Source organism: Natrix helvetica (assembly GCF_964273705.1).
Source record: "Natrix helvetica genome assembly, chromosome: 5".
NCBI lineage: Eukaryota > Metazoa > Chordata > Lepidosauria > Squamata > Natricidae > Natrix > Natrix helvetica.
The window spans coordinates 106579323-106599042 of NC_138551.1; the positions used below are offsets into that span (position 1 = coordinate 106579323).

The 19720-nt window shown below is 43.5% G+C and overlaps 1 long non-coding RNA gene across 1 annotated transcript; it reads left to right on the plus strand.

Moving 5' to 3' along the window:
* The first annotated feature begins 472 nt into the window (after positions 1–472).
* On the plus strand, positions 473–3591 carry LOC309392932. The gene is made up of 3 exons (XR_014175512.1): positions 473–1694; positions 2788–2837; positions 3012–3591. It is a non-coding gene; the product is annotated as an uncharacterized lncRNA (long non-coding RNA).
* The last annotated feature ends 16129 nt before the right edge of the window (positions 3592–19720 follow it).

The window sequence follows — 19720 nt, forward strand, 5'->3', positions numbered from 1 at the left end:
GTCCCTTTGGATTGGGGCCGATTCCAAAAGAATTGGTGTCCTACACAACAAATCACAATCAAGGCAATCAAACTTACTAAAGCCAGACCTATTCCACTTATGGCTATGTATCAGCGGCTTTCCATTCCCTGACAAATGGCTAGGTTTCAAATTCATTTAACATCCTAACAAATGGAATACTGTTTCTCCTCCTCTCCCTTCTTCCGCCGTGCGCCGGAAACCAGCTTCCAAGGAATGGTTTAGCAAGGCTTGATGTCTCAGACTATGCGTCGAGAATCCATTGCCGGTAGGATTCTGCAGAGTCTATCTTCGCATCGTACGTTAAAAACCCTTTTTTTCCTGGTCAGGTTCAGTAGGATGTCTTTTAGAGAATTTCAGTACTAGGGGTTTATCAGTCTTTTGCACTTGATATTATATTCGGTCAGAGTCTCTTGCTGCCTTGAGTCTGGTCCAATGGATCCAACTCTTCCCTTCTAAGGTTTTAACTGCTAATGGAGAACACATGACAACAGTATAGGGCCCCTTCCACCTGGGTGTTAGTGGGTCCTCTTTCCAATGTTTAACCCACACCCTATCTCCTGGTTTGAACGAGTGTGTTGGTGTCTCTGCTGGTGGTGTGACCTGTTCTAGTACATAATTTCTCAATTTATTTACCTGATCATTGTGTAATTGTAATTGTTGGACTAATTTTTGTACTTCTATTCCCCCTTTATTTTCCAAGTCTGGATATCCCTGTATAGGTGTAAATAACACAGGGGGTCGTCCATATAGCAGTTCAAATGGTGAGAGTTTAAGAGAGGTTCGAGGCATAGTACGCATAGCATATAAGGCCATAGGAAATACTTCTATCCAATTCAAATGTGTTTCTAGACAAAATTTAGTAATGATGGATTTGACGGTCCTGTTAGCATGTTCAGCTTTAGATGTTTGTTATCTGATGTACAAATTCTGGTCCATTGTCTGAGGATATTCTGGTTGGGCAGCCAAATCTTGGAATGATTTCTTTAAGTAATGAACGAGCCACCTGAATAGCCTTTTTATTTATGGTAGGGAATGCCTCCACCCACCCAGAGTAAGTATCAATGAAAACTAATAGTGCACAATACTTGTTGCGCCTTGGCATATCAGTAAAATCAACCACTAAATAGTCCATAGGTATATATGAAATGGGCTGAGTTCCTGGAGGTAGTTGTTTTCCTTGTCTTGCATTCACTTGAGCACATATGGAACACTGGTTACACTCTCTAGCAATAATTGCAGCTGCCATCGGAATATAAAAAGATCTCTCCAGTTGCTGTAACAGGGAGGTTTTCCCCAAATGATGTAAATCTAACTTTAGTTTTTGTTCCTCCATGGGGGTGCATGTAGGATCTGATTTTTCAATGAAATCATTCAAGTAACACAATTTTCCAAATAGTTCTTCTGAGTAATCTGGTCCTTGCATTGCAGCATGTTTGGCTGCCAAGTCTGCCCTCCTATTTCCTTTTGCTACTGGAGAGTCCGTCCTTTGATGTCCAGGGCAATGGATGACTGCCAAACGGGCTGGTAACTGGGCTGCCTCGATCAATTTTTTTATAAGAGGGGCATATTGTATGATCTTTCCTGATGAATCCATATAACCTCTTTCTTTATAAATGGCTGCATGGGCATGTATAGTTAAGAATGCATATTTACTGTCTGTGTACACATTCGTGGTTTTGGGGTGGGATATCATCTGTACGCTGATGATACGCAGCTGTACATTTCCACCCCGAACCATCCCAACGAGGCCGTCGAAATGATGTCCCGGTGTTTGGAAGCCGTACGGGTCTGGATGGGTGACAGCAGACTCAAACTCAACCCCTCCAAGACGGAGTGGCTGTGGCTTCCGGCCCCCCGGTTCAACCAGTTGCTTCCATCTCTGGCCATTGGGGGCGAGCAACTGGCCCCCATGGAGCGGGCGCGCAATTTGGGCGTCCTCCTGGATGCCCGGCTGTCCATGGGTGACCATGTAACAGCCGTGGCAAGGGGGGCGTTCCACCAGGTTCGCCTGGTGCGCCAATTGCGCCCCCTATTGGACCGGGATGCCTTACGCACAGTCACCCATGCGCTGGTGACGTCCTGCCTAGACTACTGCAATGCTCTCTACATGGGGCTTCCCTTGAGATGCACTCGAAGACTACAGTTGGTCCAGAATGCGGCCGCGCGGGTGATTATGGGGAGTACTAGATACTCCCATGTAACACCTCTCCTGCGCGAGCTGCACTGGCTTCCTGTGGCCTATCGGGTGCGTTTCAAGGTTTTGATTACCATCTTCAAAGCGCTCCATGGCACAGGACCTAGCTACCTGCGGGATCGCATCCTGCCCCATACATCCCTACGACCAATCCGCTCTCACAGAGAGGGACTTCTCCGGGTGCCGTCCACTAAACAATGCCAGAGGGCAACACCCAGGAGTAGGGCCTTCTCTGTGATGGGCCCAGCCCTTTGGAATGACCTCCCCCTCGACATTAGGATTACCACCGACCTCCGCTCCTTCCGTTCAAAACTCAAGACCCACCTTTTTCAACTATCTGGCCTGGCTCAACCATAATTCCATCTTACGACAGTCTTTTTAAATCAGTAATTTTAAACTGGGGTATTTTAATTCCTAATCTCATTATTATTATTTTATGTATTGTAATGGTTGTTACCTCCTCCGTGTAATATATATATGTGCTTTTATTTATTGTACGCCGCCCCGAGTCCCTTGTGGAGAGGGAGCGGCTAACAAATCAAATAAATAAAAATAAATAAAAATAAATCAAGGTCTTCCCTTTTGCTTTTATCATTGCTTTATAGTATGCAAGGCATGGGAGGTTTGGATTTCAACTGGAGCATTGAAGGTTAGTAGTGTTGCTGGATTTAACGTGGTACATTGATGTAAAGTTACATTTGGATTATCAATCAAAAGAGCCTGATATTTGTACATTCTCTGGTTACTAATCCATAAATGCCCTTTATGTTCCAAAATAGTCTGTAAGGCATGGGAGGTTTGGATTTCAACTGGAGCATTGAAGGTTAGTTTGCTAGTTTCCTTCAAAAGTATAGTGTTTTAAGACATTGTGGCCAACCCTAGGCTGGTACATCCAGTTGTTTAGACAGATAGGGTACCGGTCTTTTCCATTTTCCATTGTCTTGAGTTAAGACTCCAACTGCAACTCCCTTCCGGACATCTACATACAATTTAAATGACTTAGTGACATCTGGCAAGCCTAGTGTTGGAGCCTTCATGAGTTCATCTTTTAGTGTTTGGAATGCCTTTCTTTGTTCTCCTTCCCAAATTATAACTTAAATAAGTGACTTCCTGTTTTACTAGTTGTGCTTTTTCTCTTGAAGCCCTATAACCACACTCTTGTAACAATTGTAATAAGTTTCTTGTGTTTTGGAAACAACTTCCTTCATTTCCCCCCGTAATTAGGACATCATCAACATACTGTAAACAACAGTCTCCTGGCTGAGTTAGTTAGTTGCAAATCGGATGCTAAAGCTTCTCCAAAACATGTTGGGGAGTTCTTGAAGCCTTGGGGTAAGCGAGTCCAGGTGTATTGACTCCTGACTCGATTCACAGGGTTTGTCCATTCAAAGGCAAATAGGTCTTGACTTGGTTTGGCCAGGGGAATGGTAAAAAGCATCCTTCAAATCTACCACGGAGAACCATGCTGCAGAAGACGACACTGTGCTCAATAGAACATATGGATTTGGTACTAAAGCGTGAAGGGTCACTAATTGTTTGTCCAGGGGCCTTAGATCTTGTGCTGGCCTCCATTGTCCATTTGGCTTTTGGACTGGCAAAATTGCGGTGTTCCATGGAGACCTGGTCTTTCTTAGAATGCCAGCCTTTAAATACTTTTCTATCACTTCTTGTATGGCTTGTAAAGCTTCTACTGAATAGTATCTTTGAGGGACATTTATTGGGCAAGAATTTGGTTTTAATTGAACTTCAACAGGGATTGCATTTTTAGCAAAACCTGGGGGATTATCTTCAGCCCAAAGTTTAGCTACATTGAATAACTTCCAGTCTGCCCCTTGTTCAACATCCTTCATTACTAGCAGTCTCCACATTTCTTCAACTGGATGCTGAACAATTAGTTTTTGACCTTCCTGATCAAACGAGATCGTAGCTTTTAGTTTATTTAAAAGATCTCGTCCCAGGAGAGGCACCGGACACTCTGGTATGTATACAAATTGGTGAGTGACCGTTCCCCTTCCAATCTGACATTTAAGGGGTTTCAAGATAGGCTTTAAACTCAAATTTCCTGATACTCCTTGTATTGTTATTGATTTTTCTGATGGGGGTCCAATCACTTGATTTAACACGGATACAATTATTTCTCTAAGAGGGGCAATAGTGTCACCCCTGGCCTTTGTTTTACTTCTAGTATGGTTTGACACAGAATCTTCAGAACCCGCTGAAGACCATGAGGCACTTCTCTTTATTTTCTTCTTTGACTTAGGTTCCTAAGGTTTTGTCTGATTCTCTGTTTCTGGCTGTACAGGAACCGGTTCAGGTTTTTTTGGTTTTTTTGGTTTTTGTTGCAGGGAGAGTTACTGGTTTTACTTGGGTAGAATACGGAGGGGGTCGTTGGAATTCCTCCCTATCAGCCTGACTTAGAATCTTTGGCACTAAGGTTTTCTTTCTCCCCCCCCTTTTTTTTTTCTGACTTCATCAAACAGACTCTAACTGTCTGACAATTGATTAACCAAGGGGGTCTCTCTTTTACGTTAATTTGCCACTGATCAATATAGGGAAATTGGTCCCAGTGTCCATCACCCGTCACTATTTGATGAACTCTTGACACGAGTTCTGGGTTCGCCGACCCTGTTTTTGGCCACCCTACGCCGAAGGTGGGCCATTCTGATTCACAGAATTTTTTTAGTTCAAACGGGGTAGCCACTGGGTCTCCATAGTCCCTAGAAAAACTAGCTTTGAAGTTATCTAACATACATTGAAGGGGTGTCCGTGAGACACCTCCCTTGCTGCTACTACCACCCATGTTCTAATACACTGCCACTGACCCACGAAGCCGGACACTCACGGTCATCAATGGGAACTGCAATGGCTTAACCACCCACACAATCCTAACAATGGAGACTTAAGGACGCCACCTTGTCTCCGGAGACTTTAGGACGCCACCTTGTCTCCTAGGGGGTGATCAGTCCCCTCTTCCACTCCAAACGGGAGTAGGTACACTTCCTTTACTTATACTTGCCTGCAGGCGTCTTCAATTGTCCGCGGACTAAAGGACCAATTCTTTTTGTCCCTTGTGGATCCTTGACTGGAGTGCTTCGCTGGCGGGCATGTCCCCTATCCCCTCGACGAAGTCTCTCCGTAGACAAGGGCTATGGAGCTGGCTTGGAGATTCAAACACCGAGATAGGGGTTGCCCACCAGGGCAGTCCGTCTGGAAGGCCAATGGCCTCTTCCTGTCAGTCTCATTTGTCTGGGGTGCCATTTATTATGGAATATAGGAACTGACACAGAATTCCGGGATCAAACAGAAAAGGTTTATTGCGCAATGTTCAGTGGCTACACAGAGGAGCAAAAGACTGAACTCCGAAGGATTCTAAAACATGTATTTTTGTACATACTTTTGACATCTTATGACTACGTTTCCTGCCTAAGTTTCCTGTCTTCAATTCTGCGGTTTGGCTAGGTGTGATTTAAGCTTCCTCTTGCAAACCCTTAATCTCCTCACTAAAGTTTTCCTCTTACAGAACTCTTAACATGCTCCATTATAAAGACAGTTACATATATTTAAGATTCCTATTATCCCATATTATTCCATTCCATCTTAGACAGGCTGCTTCAATCCTGGAATCCTGGCTGTAGGTGCAGCATCTTTGATGGTGAAAGTCACCATATAGGAACGTAAAGAGGGAAGGAAGCTGCAAAGAGAGAGTCACCTCTTCCATTTCCCCCCAAAAATATATAAGTCCTCTCTAGGACATTAAGGCACAGGTTAGAATATTACTTGCCTGTGGGGGGACCAAAATGGAATGGGAAATTATAAGCAAAACCTTTTAATACATTCATGATTTGTAATCTAAAAACAAATGGGAGGCCAAGGTGTGGGGGGGGAGGGGGGCGGAAAATGGGTCAAAAAGCAGGGGAAATGAATCCAGAATTGGGAGGGTCCCTGATTCCAGCATTGGTTTAACATTCTCCTTCCAGTTTGGAGGAGAGAAGCAACAGGGGATGGCATAGGTCCCCGGCGAGCTAAGCAGGTGGATTGAGGTGGGGAAAACCTTTTCCTACTCAGTGAGGCCAAAATACCTCGGGGGGCGAGGGAATTGCAGGGCCCCTACTTCCCCCACTCAAGAAGCCGCGAAAGTCCTCAGAGCCAGGCAGGGACTGAAGAGGATCAAACTTTCGTCTCCCTCCTGCTGATTGGGGTGCCCCAGAGGGGACCAACTTTTCATTCTTTAAAGCGTTTTTTCTGCCCAGGCTGGGAAAAGGTGCTTGCAGGATATTTAGCCTCCTGTGCCCAAATCCTTCGCCTGTCTTTGGGGCATGGCACAGAGGAGCCTGGCAGCAGGCAGGGCAGGGAAGAAAGCCTCCTCCAGCCTGTTATTTCTCTTGGTGAGGGGGATCTAGTAGGGATGGGAAGGGAAGCCAGAAGACACCTTTCCAGAGGATGTGATCAACCCCAGAGCTGCCAGCAACTTTCCTGGGGCTCAGGGAAAGCTTCTTGTAATTATTTTTCTGTTCTCCTAGGATGCTTTCATGGTGTTGTGGCCCATCAGTGACCAGCAGAACTGGCAGGAGATTTGGACAGTGAGGAGGTTGTGGGGGAACATGGGCCAGTCCTGGAGTCTGGGGAAGGCTCTGATGAGGGCTCTGTGTTGGAGGCAGAGAGGGGGCCAGAGCCGTATGCCAGTTATCAGCTGCCTTTGTAGTCAGACATCAGTGAGGCAGACGAACAGCTGGAGCCTGTTTCCAGTATGCGCATGGACAGAGTTACCAGATGAAGGGAACACCTAAAGAACAGGGGTCGACTTGGGAGTAAGGCTGCAGGTAGACGATGAATGGCCCCTCACAGAGGAAATAAAAGAGGAGCGAAAGGGAGTGGAGTTTGCAGGAGACAATTAGTTAATTACTGCATTCTTCCCAAGTATTGTGGCATCTGAAAGAGATCGGCCTGGCCACTCTCCAAGCCTGATAAAGGTCGGTAATTGTGAACTATCTTGAAAGACTGCGATAGAGGAAAGACTTTGCTGGAGAGGAATTCACTGTCAATTAAATAAAAAGGGGTTTACTGGGACGAGGACTCAGCTTTGTGCTGCTGAGGAAGCCTAGGTCAAAACACATGGTGTGTCTGGTAAATGTATAAATTAAAAAACCCAGAAGTAATTTTGGTGCTTTATCTGGATATTAAGAAGATTTATCATATCTTTCATAGTTAAATAACTTTAACCTGAACACCAACCTTTTCATATGCAAACAACTCAATTTCAGCTTGGTTTTGTGGCAGGATACGGGTTGGGCTAATTGTGGAAAGGAATCTGAAGGAAAGAGGAATTCACTTTGAAGGAAACTCAGTTTGAAAGTCGAGATGATAAGAAACCAGGACTAAATGTGTGTGTGTGTGTGTGTGCGTGCGCGTGCATAGACACACAGGGGGGAGACTGTTCAGAGCGATATCTGCCCGGCTCAGATTGAAGCGTCTGTAGCAGTAATGAAAACCAGCGGGAGGCTTCAAACTTACAACACCGCCAGCAAATTTGGCGAATGCATAATGCATAGCGAAAGAGTTACAGACTTTCAATAGTTCCTTTGGGAATCATTTTTATTCTTTGCTTTTATAGGAATGTTGAAAACTTTAAGTGCTGCAGCACCTGGAAGATTCAAACTGAACATCCTGTTTAAACCCAAAATTTGGAGGGTGGGGGTGGGAGAGAGAAACTGGACTGGACTGCGTTACATCTGCAAGAGGAGGGGATGTAGCTAATCCTTGGGAAGGGGGGCTTTATTGCTATTCTTTACATACAGACAAATCTTGTAATTATGCCTTATGTTCTTCAGCACTCCTTCCTTTACAAGCAAAGGAACACACAGATCTCCTTACTAGAAGAATGTAAATGTTTAAAGCGGGAGAATAAGTGTAGAAGAAGCCGAATGTCTGCCATTAACCTTCTATCCTGTTTTAATCTAAAAACCCAAAGGCTGCCACACTGGGAGGAGAGGGCTAATCCTTCCTTCAGAGCCATCTTTCTGACCCAAGCAGCTTCCCCCACCACTGCATTAAGCAAAATACCTAACCACACAAACCTTTTCCTCTATCATAGAATATGATAGACTTGTGCAGGAGGAAGAAAATTATTGGTATACGGTAAGCCATCTCTCTGTGTGAACCCTCTCTCCATCATCAGAGTTAGAATAAGTTATTGGTATAACACTGTTCAGTCATTTAAAAAAAAACAACCTACTGATTCTAACACATGTGGATGCACAACTAAAAACGGCCACCAGAGGGCAGGGAAGTAACTACAGTAGAATTTTCTGTATCTACTTGCTGCCCTCAACTGGTCATCTAGGGTTAGACATAATGGGCTAGAAATCAAGAGACCAGGTTTCGCCTGTCTTTGACATGAAGGTTGCTGGGTGACTTTGGGCCAGTCCAGAGGTGGGTTGCCAATTTCTTTACTACTGGTTTGGATTTGCTCCTGTGCACTCTCACTTGCACATGCGACATTTCTGCCCATGCGCAGAAACGTCTGGGCGCATGGGCAGAACCTCCCATCACCACTACTACCAATTCGGTCAATCCGGGCCGAACCAGCAGCAACCCACCTCTGGGCCAGTCACACCCTTGGCCTTTGGAAGAAGATGAATACAGCAAACCAACTTCCTAAAATGCTACCAGGAAATCTTCATGGGTTTGTCCAGGGAGCCATCAGGAGTCAAGACTGATCTAAAGGCAGGTACACATACAAAAGAGATGTGGGAGAGGGGGAAATAGCAAGAGGAAAAAAGTGGATTTCTCCCCCATCATAACCAGTGATCTTGGGTTTATGTTGAATGGGAGGATCGGTGGAAGAGAATTGTCTCATTTCACTTAGAGAAAACTGGTGCAAGATGTTTTACCCATGAAATATCACTTCAATATTGATGCATTGATTATTTATGTGGCCGTTTATTAAATTTAAAGGCCACCTGGCTGTAGGATGACTTTGAGCATCTTACACTTAAAAAGGTAGAACACTATATAAAAAGAGAAATAATTTATATCTATACACACTCCATATATCATAAGTGTAAGAAACTCCACAGACCCCTATCCCAAGGCCTTGGAGAATAGCTAAAATGGAAGCAAGATGGATCTCTAGGGAGATGGCATTCAAGAGGGAAGCACAGGTGGTTGCCAGAATAATGTAATCTCTCCTGTAAAACATCTTGGAAATTCAATAGTCAGATTTGATCACTCTTTTTCATTTGGTTGCAATGCTGTAAAGCCCAACAATTCTGGAAAATGATTTATTGTAGACCGAGTCAAATATTAAAGGTTGAATTTTCTCTCCATCCAGCTGTTTTTCTATTAACTGCTAAATATTGTATTCCCATTAAGCATATCAAGTTGGCCTTGTGTAAAGTAACAGCTGGAAGGACACTTGATGCCTTTTATTGGAAAACCTGTATAATTCGCTCTGTAAAAGAAACTAAGTTGTGTGAACATGAATCAGCGTAAGAAATAGCCTATTATTTCTCTCTTAGGAATGGTCAGAGTCAGCTCATTAGTTTTCAAATACTGAACAGGACGGAAGGAATTACGAAGCAAGAGGGAACACACAGATTTCTGATTGAAATTAAAAAACGGATAACACAAAATTCAGAAACTTCTTTTCTCTTCGGTTCTGCCGTGAAGAATCTACCTTGAGACTTCCTTGGGCTTCTTTCCCCTCTGAAAATGGCTGGGCAATTTTTTGCTTTTCTCATCCCCCAGCAGTGGAAGCCAGTGGAGGCACCTTTCCTGGAAAACCACGTCATTGCCTGTTTTTGGGTGCAGAGGTGCAGATGCCATGAGAGAGGCATTCATCTAGCCAGGGGTGGGCTTCAAAAATTTTAGCAACGGGTTCTCTGCCCAGTAGCTGGGTGGCTGCAGCCATGGTGGGCGTGGCCTAGTGGGCCTCCTGCACCATGATGGGAGGGGGTCACCGTCCCAAGGCTACGAAGGCCCTCCAGAGGCTGAAACAGGCCCATTTCCGGCTTTCTGGAACTTCTGGGAGGCCTATTTTTTACCTTCCCCAAGCCTCTCCGAGGTCCCTGTACTTACCTGGCATCCCAAACGGGGCACGTGGGGACTCCTGGGAGGGAGGCAGGGAGGGCGAGGCCAGCCAGGGGTGGGATTTGTGGGTTCTCCAAACTGGGCAGATTCCTAGCTAGAGGTTCTCTTGAACCTGTGCGAACTTGCAGCAGCCCACCCAGAGGTTCGGATGAACAGGTAGTGGTTTGGTGGCCTGGGTCGCTGGAACCGGCAGCAACCCAGGTCTGCCACGCCCCTGAACCGGTTCTCCTATGGGGCTGCCATCTTGATTTTTGGTTCTGCACATGCACAGAACAATCGCAATAGCACAAATCTATTTTTTTCTTTTTTTCACGTTTTGCACATGCGCAACCTTTTTTATGCACATGCGCACATGCAGGGAGCACGCATCTGGCATGTGCGTGAGTGAAGCAAGCACATGTGCACAAAATTTTTGCATGTACTGAACCGGCAGTAATGCCAGGAGCAACCCACTCCTGAGCCCACCCCTACATCTAGCACTTCGATGGAACGTGTGATGGGCAGAGTACCAAAATCCCAGATCTCCTTGCTTAGAAATCCCATTAGTTTCAACAATATTTATTCTTGTATAGCTAAAAATAGGATTGTGGCTTTGGTTACTCAGCCTACTATAATAAGCTAAATGTTTGGTTATAGAATAGACTTTTATAAAGAATAAAATGTTTTAGGGCGTGTTTTTTTTAAGTACACATATTTAAGTTGTTTGGGCAATAAAGAGCAGTTTAATTTAGGAACCACAATAGTTCTCTTCAAAGGGACATCTTGATGATAAAATTGTGGCAATAATATGTGATTATTGCTTCCTTAGTGCTGAGCAATGTGTTAGCATCTGTGAGCAGACAGCCCACTCAACAGGCTGTCTCTGTTTTCTCTGTATGAAATAGTTCAGCTGAGAAAGATGTTCAGACTGACAATATATAATGCCTAGACCAGGGGTGTCAAACTCAATTTCATTGAGAGTCACATCAGGGTTGTATTTGACCTCGGGGGCTGGGGTGGGCATGGTAAGGATGGGCATGGCCAGCTCAACATCACTGTCAAGGGCGCCTATGGTGACCCGAGCGCTCTGCCAGCAAAAACGGATTTCTGAGTTCCATTTTCAGCTGCCATGGCCTCTTGCAACCCTCTGTCAGCAAAAACAGGTTTCTGAGCTCCGTTTTTGGCTGCCAGGGCCTCCTGCAATCCTCTGTCAGCGAAAATGGGTTTCTGAGTTCCATTTTCAGCTGCCATGACCTCCTGCAACCCTCTGTCAGTGAAAACGGGTTTCTGAGCTCCGTTTTTGGTTGCCACGGCCTCCTGCAACCCTCTGTCAGCGAAAACTGTCAATGAAAACGGAGCTCAGGAAGGCCACATGCAGCCCTCCCGAGCTCCGTTTTCACAGGCAGAGGGTTGCAGGAGGTCGTGGCAGCCACAAACGGAGCTCAGAAGCCAGTTTTCCCTGGCAGAAGCACAGCGGGCCGGTCCTTCACTGTTTCCAGGGCAGCTCCATGGACCAGATCTAAGTACCCCATGGGCCAGACACCTCTGTCTTAGGCTGATTTTAAAAAATATTTTAGTTCTGCAGTTGAAGGCCAAAAAAACCCATTACTGAATTCACTGCAGGGCTACACCCTTGCACCTTGACCCGGCAAAGGAGACATGGTTGACTGAAGTCGGATTCGGTTTGGCCAAAATTTGCCCTGGGTTGTTCTGTGCCAGAAGCAAATCCAACCAGAGTCCCACTGACCTCGGTTGCAGTTCAACAGAGTTTGGCATGCTTCCCAAATCTTCTAAAATTACAGGATGAAAACATCCCGCAGTGTTTGATAAGAAGCAGATCTCTATATAACAGATGCTTAACCTGAAAGGTACCATTTCTGAGAGCTGCCCTTCGAAGAATTTGTCCCAAAAGGCAATAGAAATAAAAAATAAAGGACTGTCTGCTCCAAAGAACCAAAATGCTGGAAAAAGAATCTCCAGAAGTAACCAGGTAAGAGAAAAAGGAATCAAATCTCTTCCTCTAGAATCCAGTCCAAAATTAATTCAAAAATTAGAAGAGTATGGCAAAGTGGAAGGATTAAAAATTAATAAAAGCAAAACAAAAATGATAACTAAGAATATGACAAAAAAGCAAGAAGAGGAATTGGAATTAGTAACTAAAATGCAAATAACTAAGAAAGTGAAATACTTGGGGATCTGGGTGTCGGCAAAATGTTCTACAATTAAAGACGATAATTATAATAAACTAGTGACACAAATAAAGAAAGATTTAGAAAGCTGGAAAAATATTCAGCTATCACTAATGGGGCGTATAGCCACAGTTAAAATGTATATTTTACCAAAAATTTTATTTTTGTTGCAAGCTGCACTTATTAATCTGGGTAAAACTTTCTTTCAGGAATTAAACAAACTAACTGCTACATTCATCTGGCAAGGGCGAAAAGTGAGGATAAAACTAAAGTCAATGCAAGATAGCAAGGAGAGGGAAGGCTTAGCATTACCAAACTGGGAGTTATACACATTAGCAGTAACAACAACATGGGTGAAGGACTGGATAGAGTTAAAGAATAAAAGAATCTTGACCTTAGAAGGCCATGATCTGCAAGCAGGTTGGCATACGTTCCTATGGGATGATAAAAATAAAACGCACAAATACTTTAAAAAACATCTAATTAGAAATGCGTTATTGCAAAACTGGGTCAATTTTTTTTAAAAATCACTAAGTGAAAATCCCGAATTGGCTATCCCCAACAGAAAGGAAGACACACCCAAATTTTACAGATATGAATAAAGTATTAAGATACTGAGACTTAATTAACAAAACATGAAAGTTGACTGGCTAACCTACTTGCAAATCAAAACTAAACACATAATGATACTAAATTATATGGCATCGAAATGGAACCACACGAATTAGATAAAATAATCCAAAGCTAAGAAAGAAAGATGATAGGGAGTATATATACATTTCTTCTGAAGTATAAAATGGAAGAAGAAATTATGAAAGAACAAATGGTAAAATGGGCACAGAACTTTGGCTACAATATTGAATTAGATAAATGGGAAAAAATTTAGGGGACAAATTTAAAAACGGCACTATCGATTGCATACAAGGAAAACCAGTACAAAATGTTTTACAGATGGCACCTGGCACCAGTAAGGTTAGCAAAAATCTCAGCAAATATCTCCCCAAAATGTTGGAAATGTGAATCAACACATGGAACATATTATCACGTATGATGGACATGTGAGGAGGCTAAAAAGTATTGGAAAAGGATTAAAAATTGGCTAGAGTCAATAACAGGAGTCAAAATAGATTGGAAACCAGAAGTTTTTCTACTAGGAATAATGATTGTGAAATATAAAAAGAAATCCAGTATTTAATTTTACACATAATTATGGCGGCTAGGATTGCCTTCACTCAGAAATAGAACAATAAATTAATACCAAGTGAAGATGAAATAATAAGAAAGGTTATGGACTGTGCCGAAATGGACAAATTAACAAAAGAAATCCAGGGAAAACAACAAACGGAATATTACCAGATATGAGAAAAATGGTATAGGTGGATGGAGGAAAGAAACAAGGATCAATGAAAGAAGTCAATAAAACTCAAAAATAGAAGTTAAGGAGAATATATATATATATATATATATATATATATATATATATATATATATATATATATATATATATATATATATATATATATATATATATATATATATATATATATATATATATATTTGTGTGTGTGTGTGTGTGTGTGTATGTATGTATGTATGTATGTATGTGTGTGTGTGTGTGTGTGTATATATATATATATATATATATATATATATATATATATATATATATATATATATATATATACATACATACACACACACACAGTGACGTGCAGTCAGGTGAGGCAAGTGAGGCACAGCCTCACCACTCTCATCATGGAAAAAAAAGTAAAAGGAAAAAGCTGAGCTAGTTGCTGCCTCACCGTGGATGACTCTGCTTAACCTCACTGGTGCTCTCCCTCCCCAAGTGTAGTGACTTCCTCCCCAGGCCCCCATTCATTTCTCTCTCACAAACACACAGCTGGATAAAACTATATAAAAATCTAGCCCAGCTTCACTGATTACAAGTTTGAAAAGGCAACGTGGCTCCACCTGCAATCAAACTACACTTGGGGAGGGAGAGCACAAGTGAGCACTGAAGAGACCACAGGAGGAGGCAGGAAGCCAGGCAAAGAGCCATGCTGTAGTACCCACACTTCCCCCCAGCCTCTTTCTTTTGGAAGGCTCGGCTTGGCTCCCCTCCGGCTTCTCTGCCTCTCCTCTCACCCCAGCCTGCCAGCAGGAGGTGGTGGGTGGGCTTTATTGTGTTCCAGGCATTTCCCACCCAGACAGCAGGCTGCATTTGCAATGGTGGAGGTGTTTAGGAAAGGCAGCAGGGGAATGGGGGGGGATGGCAGAGGAGCTGCTTTCAAGCCACTGGAAAAGATATCCAATCCAACTTTTGTGTGTGGGGAGGGGGGGTTTGTTTGAGAGTGAGTGAGAGAGGGAAGGGGTAGGAGAGATAGTCCAATCCAACTTCTGTGTGTGTGTGTGTGTGTGTGTGTGTGTGTGTGTGTGTGTGTGTTTGAGAGAGGGGGAGGAAGGGAGAGAGGGAGGAAGGAGGGGAAGGAGGGGAAGGAGAAGAAAAAGAAAAAGAAAGAAGGAGCAAAGGAGAAAAACAAATGCTGTCGCTTTAAATTGGAACTGAGCATGCCTGGCTGTGGAATTCTGGGAGTTGAAGTCCACAAGTCTAAAAATATTTGAAACCCAGCACTGTGTCAGTGCCTCACCAGTCATAAACCTCACCGCACGTCACTGTCTATACATACACATACACATACACATACATACACACATACACACTAAAGAGAGTTTAAATTTATTAGAGGTAATCACCCAATATAGCAGATAGATGAGTAAAATAAGAGGGTTAAAAATGGTGAAACACAAATGAAATATATTAGAAGGGGAAATGACATAAGAAGAATCGTATAAATTTGAAATTGTTATTAGAAGTACCTGTTTGTACTGTATTGTGTAAATGTAGTGTACGTCTAAGTTTTGTGTGTGTGTATTTTGCATGTTTGTAAATAAATAAAAATATAAAAAAATTAAATAAAAAGAAAGGATCAAATCTCAAAGGGATCTGGAGGAAAAATCTTTATTGAAAAATGTGTCCAAATGTGTTTTAGAGAATTTTGTTTCTTCTTCAGGGGCAATTCAGGAATTTGGGATTAATGTGGGCTTGCTCTGTGCCCATGCAGGGAGCCACCCTAAATTCTATAATTTACCGTAAATAATTCTACAGAGGAATGATTGAGCCTGTCATCTGCACCTCTATAACTGTCTGGTTTGGCTCTGCAACCCAACAAGACAGACACAGACTTCAGAGGATAATCAGAACTGCAGAAAAAATAATTGCTACCAACCTGCCTTCCATTGAGGACCTGTATACTACACAAGCCAAAAAGCAGGCTGTGAAAACATCTATAGATCTCTCATATCCTGGACATAAATTGTTTCAACTTCTACCCTCAAAACGACACTTTAAGGCACTGCACACCAGAACAGGTAGACACAAGGACAGTTTTTCCCCCAAATGCCATCACTCTGCTAAACAACTAATCCCCACAACACTGTCAAATTATCTACTAAGACTGTATTACTATTATTCTTCTCCTCCTTCCTAGTACCTATCTCTTTCCACTTAATGATTATTACCATGTCGCATGCATATTTAAATTTTATATTGTTTTATTTGGTTCTTAGTATAATTTGATTGCTTATTAGTAACCTATGGCTATCACTAAGTGTTGTATCTTATGATTCTTGATGAATGCATTCTATTTTATTTTTCTTTATGTACACTGAGACAAATGCACCAAAAACAAATTCCTTGCCCAATCACACTTCTGTTCTGTTCTGTTCTGTTCTGTTCTAAAAGTCAGGTTGAGAAGGAAATGCTGAGCCGTGTCTAGAAACGAGAAAGGCATTTATTAGGCTAAATATGGTTTGGCTGAATAAAAGCCGTTTGCTGCCGAATGCTCCAACTGTGGGCAAGTTCCCATTAGGTTTGCCTGGGTTTTCCGGTGCCCTCTTGGGGAAGAGCAAACTGGGCATTTGATATTTTCTTTTCTCTTCTTCCTTCCATTATCCAAGGGGGCCTTTGCCAAGCTTTCCCCTCAGGTGTGTTGGGTGGGTGGCAGCTCTTGAGGGCACCAGGCAGAAGAGAAGACACATCCTGAACTGGAGCAGCTTTGAGGGTCGCAAGCAAAGACCTGGCACATCCTTCGCTAGCTGGTCCTCTTGAACTGCAGACACCATCGCATTTGATTGACAGCCCCTCGGGATGGCCTTAGGCGCTGCAAGGGAAGGTCACAGCTGCTGTCCACAGAAGCTCTTAAAGCATTGTTTCTCAACCTTCCCAATGCCGCGACCCTTTAATACAGTTCCTCATGTTGTGGTGACCCCCAACCATAAAATTGTTTTCATTGCTACTTTGTAATTGTAATTTTGCTACTGTTATGAATCGTAAAATATCGGATACGCAGGATGTATTTTCATTATTGCAATTAAAGCATAGTGATTAATCTGCCAGTCTTAGTTTGGGAGAAGATCAGCCAGGCTGGGCTTTTCCAGGATAAAATGACCTCCCTGCCTGCCTCCAGCAGCAGTTGGTGGTTTACATGAGTTTCACTTTATTAAGTTCACTTTTTTTACATTCCGTTCCCCCCACCCACCGAGTTTTCTTTTTCTTTCTTTCTTTCTTTCTTTCTTTCTTTCTTTCTTTCTTTCTTTCTTTCCTTCCTTCCTTCCTTCCTTCCATTCCTCCCTCCCTCCACTTTCTTCTTTCTTACTTTCTTTCCATTCCTCCCTCCATTTTCTTCTTTCTTTCTTTCTTTCTTTCTTTCTTTCTTTCTTTCTTTCTTTCTTTCTTTCTTTCTTCCTTAAGAATCGTTAAAACCAGGCATGGGAGTGCACAGCGGTTAATTCTTGTGAGCAATCTATTTAACACAGATTAAGAAATTGCCCTTTAAATGGGATTTTAACAGAGGCTTAAGCTACATCAAACTGTGCTTCTGTCCCGAGTGGAATTCCTCAGGCGGAAGGAATGGGTGTGCAGGGCCAGTCCTCCCCTCCAGCCTCTCCTGCCAGCCCTTTCTGGGGGCCAAAAAGCCTCCAAGCTCAGTTTAGCCTGCAGGACAGGACAGGCGGGGGGAGCAAAGGCAGCGCCCAGGCCCAAGGTGGCTTGAATCCCAGGATGCTCCTGCCTGGATGAGAGCCCATCCCGCTGGCTGAAGCAGATGGCCCGACTGCCCCGCCGGTCTCCTGCTGTCCAGGCGCCTTCGAGCCCCTGTGCAGGCGGCTGGGCTGAAGCGGCATCGCCGACCACGCTCGCTTCGGATGTCCTTCGGAGCCAAGGCTGATCCGCCACCCAGAAGAACCTGTCTCTCTCCCCCTTAAACGCCTCGTCCTTTCCCTGCCATGGAGACCGGGTGGAGTGGCATCTGGTTTGTGCCCGGAACTGGGAGGAGGCTGCTTTGCCACCCGGCATTGTTCATGCACCTGACGCTTCAGGACATGCTCCTGAGCATGGGCGACGCCAGTGGAGGTGGATGGTCTTAGGCGACCCCTGTGAAAGGGTCATTCGACTCCCAAAGGGATCGCGACCCACAGGTTGAGAATTGCTGTTCTAAAGGAATGGCACCTTTTCACCTCTTTTTCAACCCAGCTAATTGGCAGTTGAGGATGCTCACTGCCACAGCTCTTGGTGTAAACCTGTTCTGCTATAAATCCTGTGCTTTGAACCCAGGAGTCTGTGGGATTTGTAAATTAAGTATATAAAGGTACAAATTGGCCATCTTCTCTGTGGATCTGAAATGAAGTTTTCATCCAGTTCTCTTTCTTGTAGCAAAAATGTCATCTAAACACATAAGACCAATTTACCAGAAAGCAAGCAAGTAAAATTGCTCTAGGCTTTAAAAATGTTTCCCTAACAGCAGAGGCTGTCATTGTCTCAAATACATTGTGATCCCACGCTGTTTTTCTTCTTTGAATTACACCAATGGATTGTTTTAAAATGAATCTCAGTTAGGGCAAGACATTGTGTGGTGTTTCATTGAATTTCGCCTGGTTAATAATCTCTGCTCTAGTGTCTTTCGGCATCTGGATAATATAATTCTGCACTTTGGGCGCTAGAGGGTAGTAGATTTTGTTGCTTCTGAGTCTATCTCTGTGTTCAAGAGAGATAATAGCATTCCTATTTAGTGTCCACCAGATGCTTAGCCTGCAAATCTCTGAATGGCGATTTGTGCGTTTTCATTGCAACGCATAAAGTGCTTCATCTATTTTAAGTGCTGCTTTAATTAAGTGACTAAACAAAAACGAGAATAAAAGACTGAGGTTCATGAGTGTCCCCAGTTCTTCTGAAGTTCCTTTATTGTCATTGGCATAAAATAGATGTAGCGTTTGCCAAGGGAATCCTGTGGTTTATAAGTCCTTGATTTGCTCCCTAAATGTGATACGTTTTGCTGTTGCCTCTTTCTTCATTTTAATCTCTGCAGTTTATTGCATCTATTTCTGTTTCATATTCATACTTCTGTTTTTTTTATTCTGCAGCTCTTGGGAGCATTTCAAAGCCTTGGGGCTTATTTCAAATAACTCCGTAAGACACGCACAGGTATTGTTTTTGTTATCACTTCATATAATCCATCACCGCCCCTTAGATTTATTAGAAGTGTAATTTATTACAGCCTCAGCTTTGCTCAAATGCCCCCGTCAAACTGGCGATGCAGAGAGAACAAAAGGAGCCGATGCTTTTGCGGCGTTTACATCTTCGGTCCACCCCAATGCCGTACTTGGACGGTCCAACTGGAAACATCCTTTTACTTGTATTCCTCAGAAGCAATGCCCCTTCCCCCCCTCTTGGACCCTTTGAAAACATTCCTGATGCGATTTGTTCATTCATTGCATTTCTGTACCAGTTGAATCAGAGCTGACAATGGAAGTTTACAGCATGCAATTTACAGCATCCAATCCAACTCCAATCCAACCAGGACTAGAAATAGCACAGTATAGTTGTGTCTTCTGCCTGACTCCCAGCCTGGTGATGTTCCAGAAGTCTTCCAGATCAAAGCTTTCCTCCTGAGGGGCAGGATGCCTGTTGAGAAGCCCCATTGGTTGCGTTTTCTGTTGAAGGGAGTGTGTATGTTCAGAGATTTCCTTTTCCTTACTTCCTATTTTGAGCGCAAGCTTTTGGAGTCAGGCAGCCCCCACATTTCGTAAGATTAATAAAAATAAACCAGAACTCCCGTCAGATTACGGTGTCGGCCCACAGTTCAGTGGCCATGAAACCGGCTCTCTATCCTGGCCCTCAGGATTGTGATCCCCT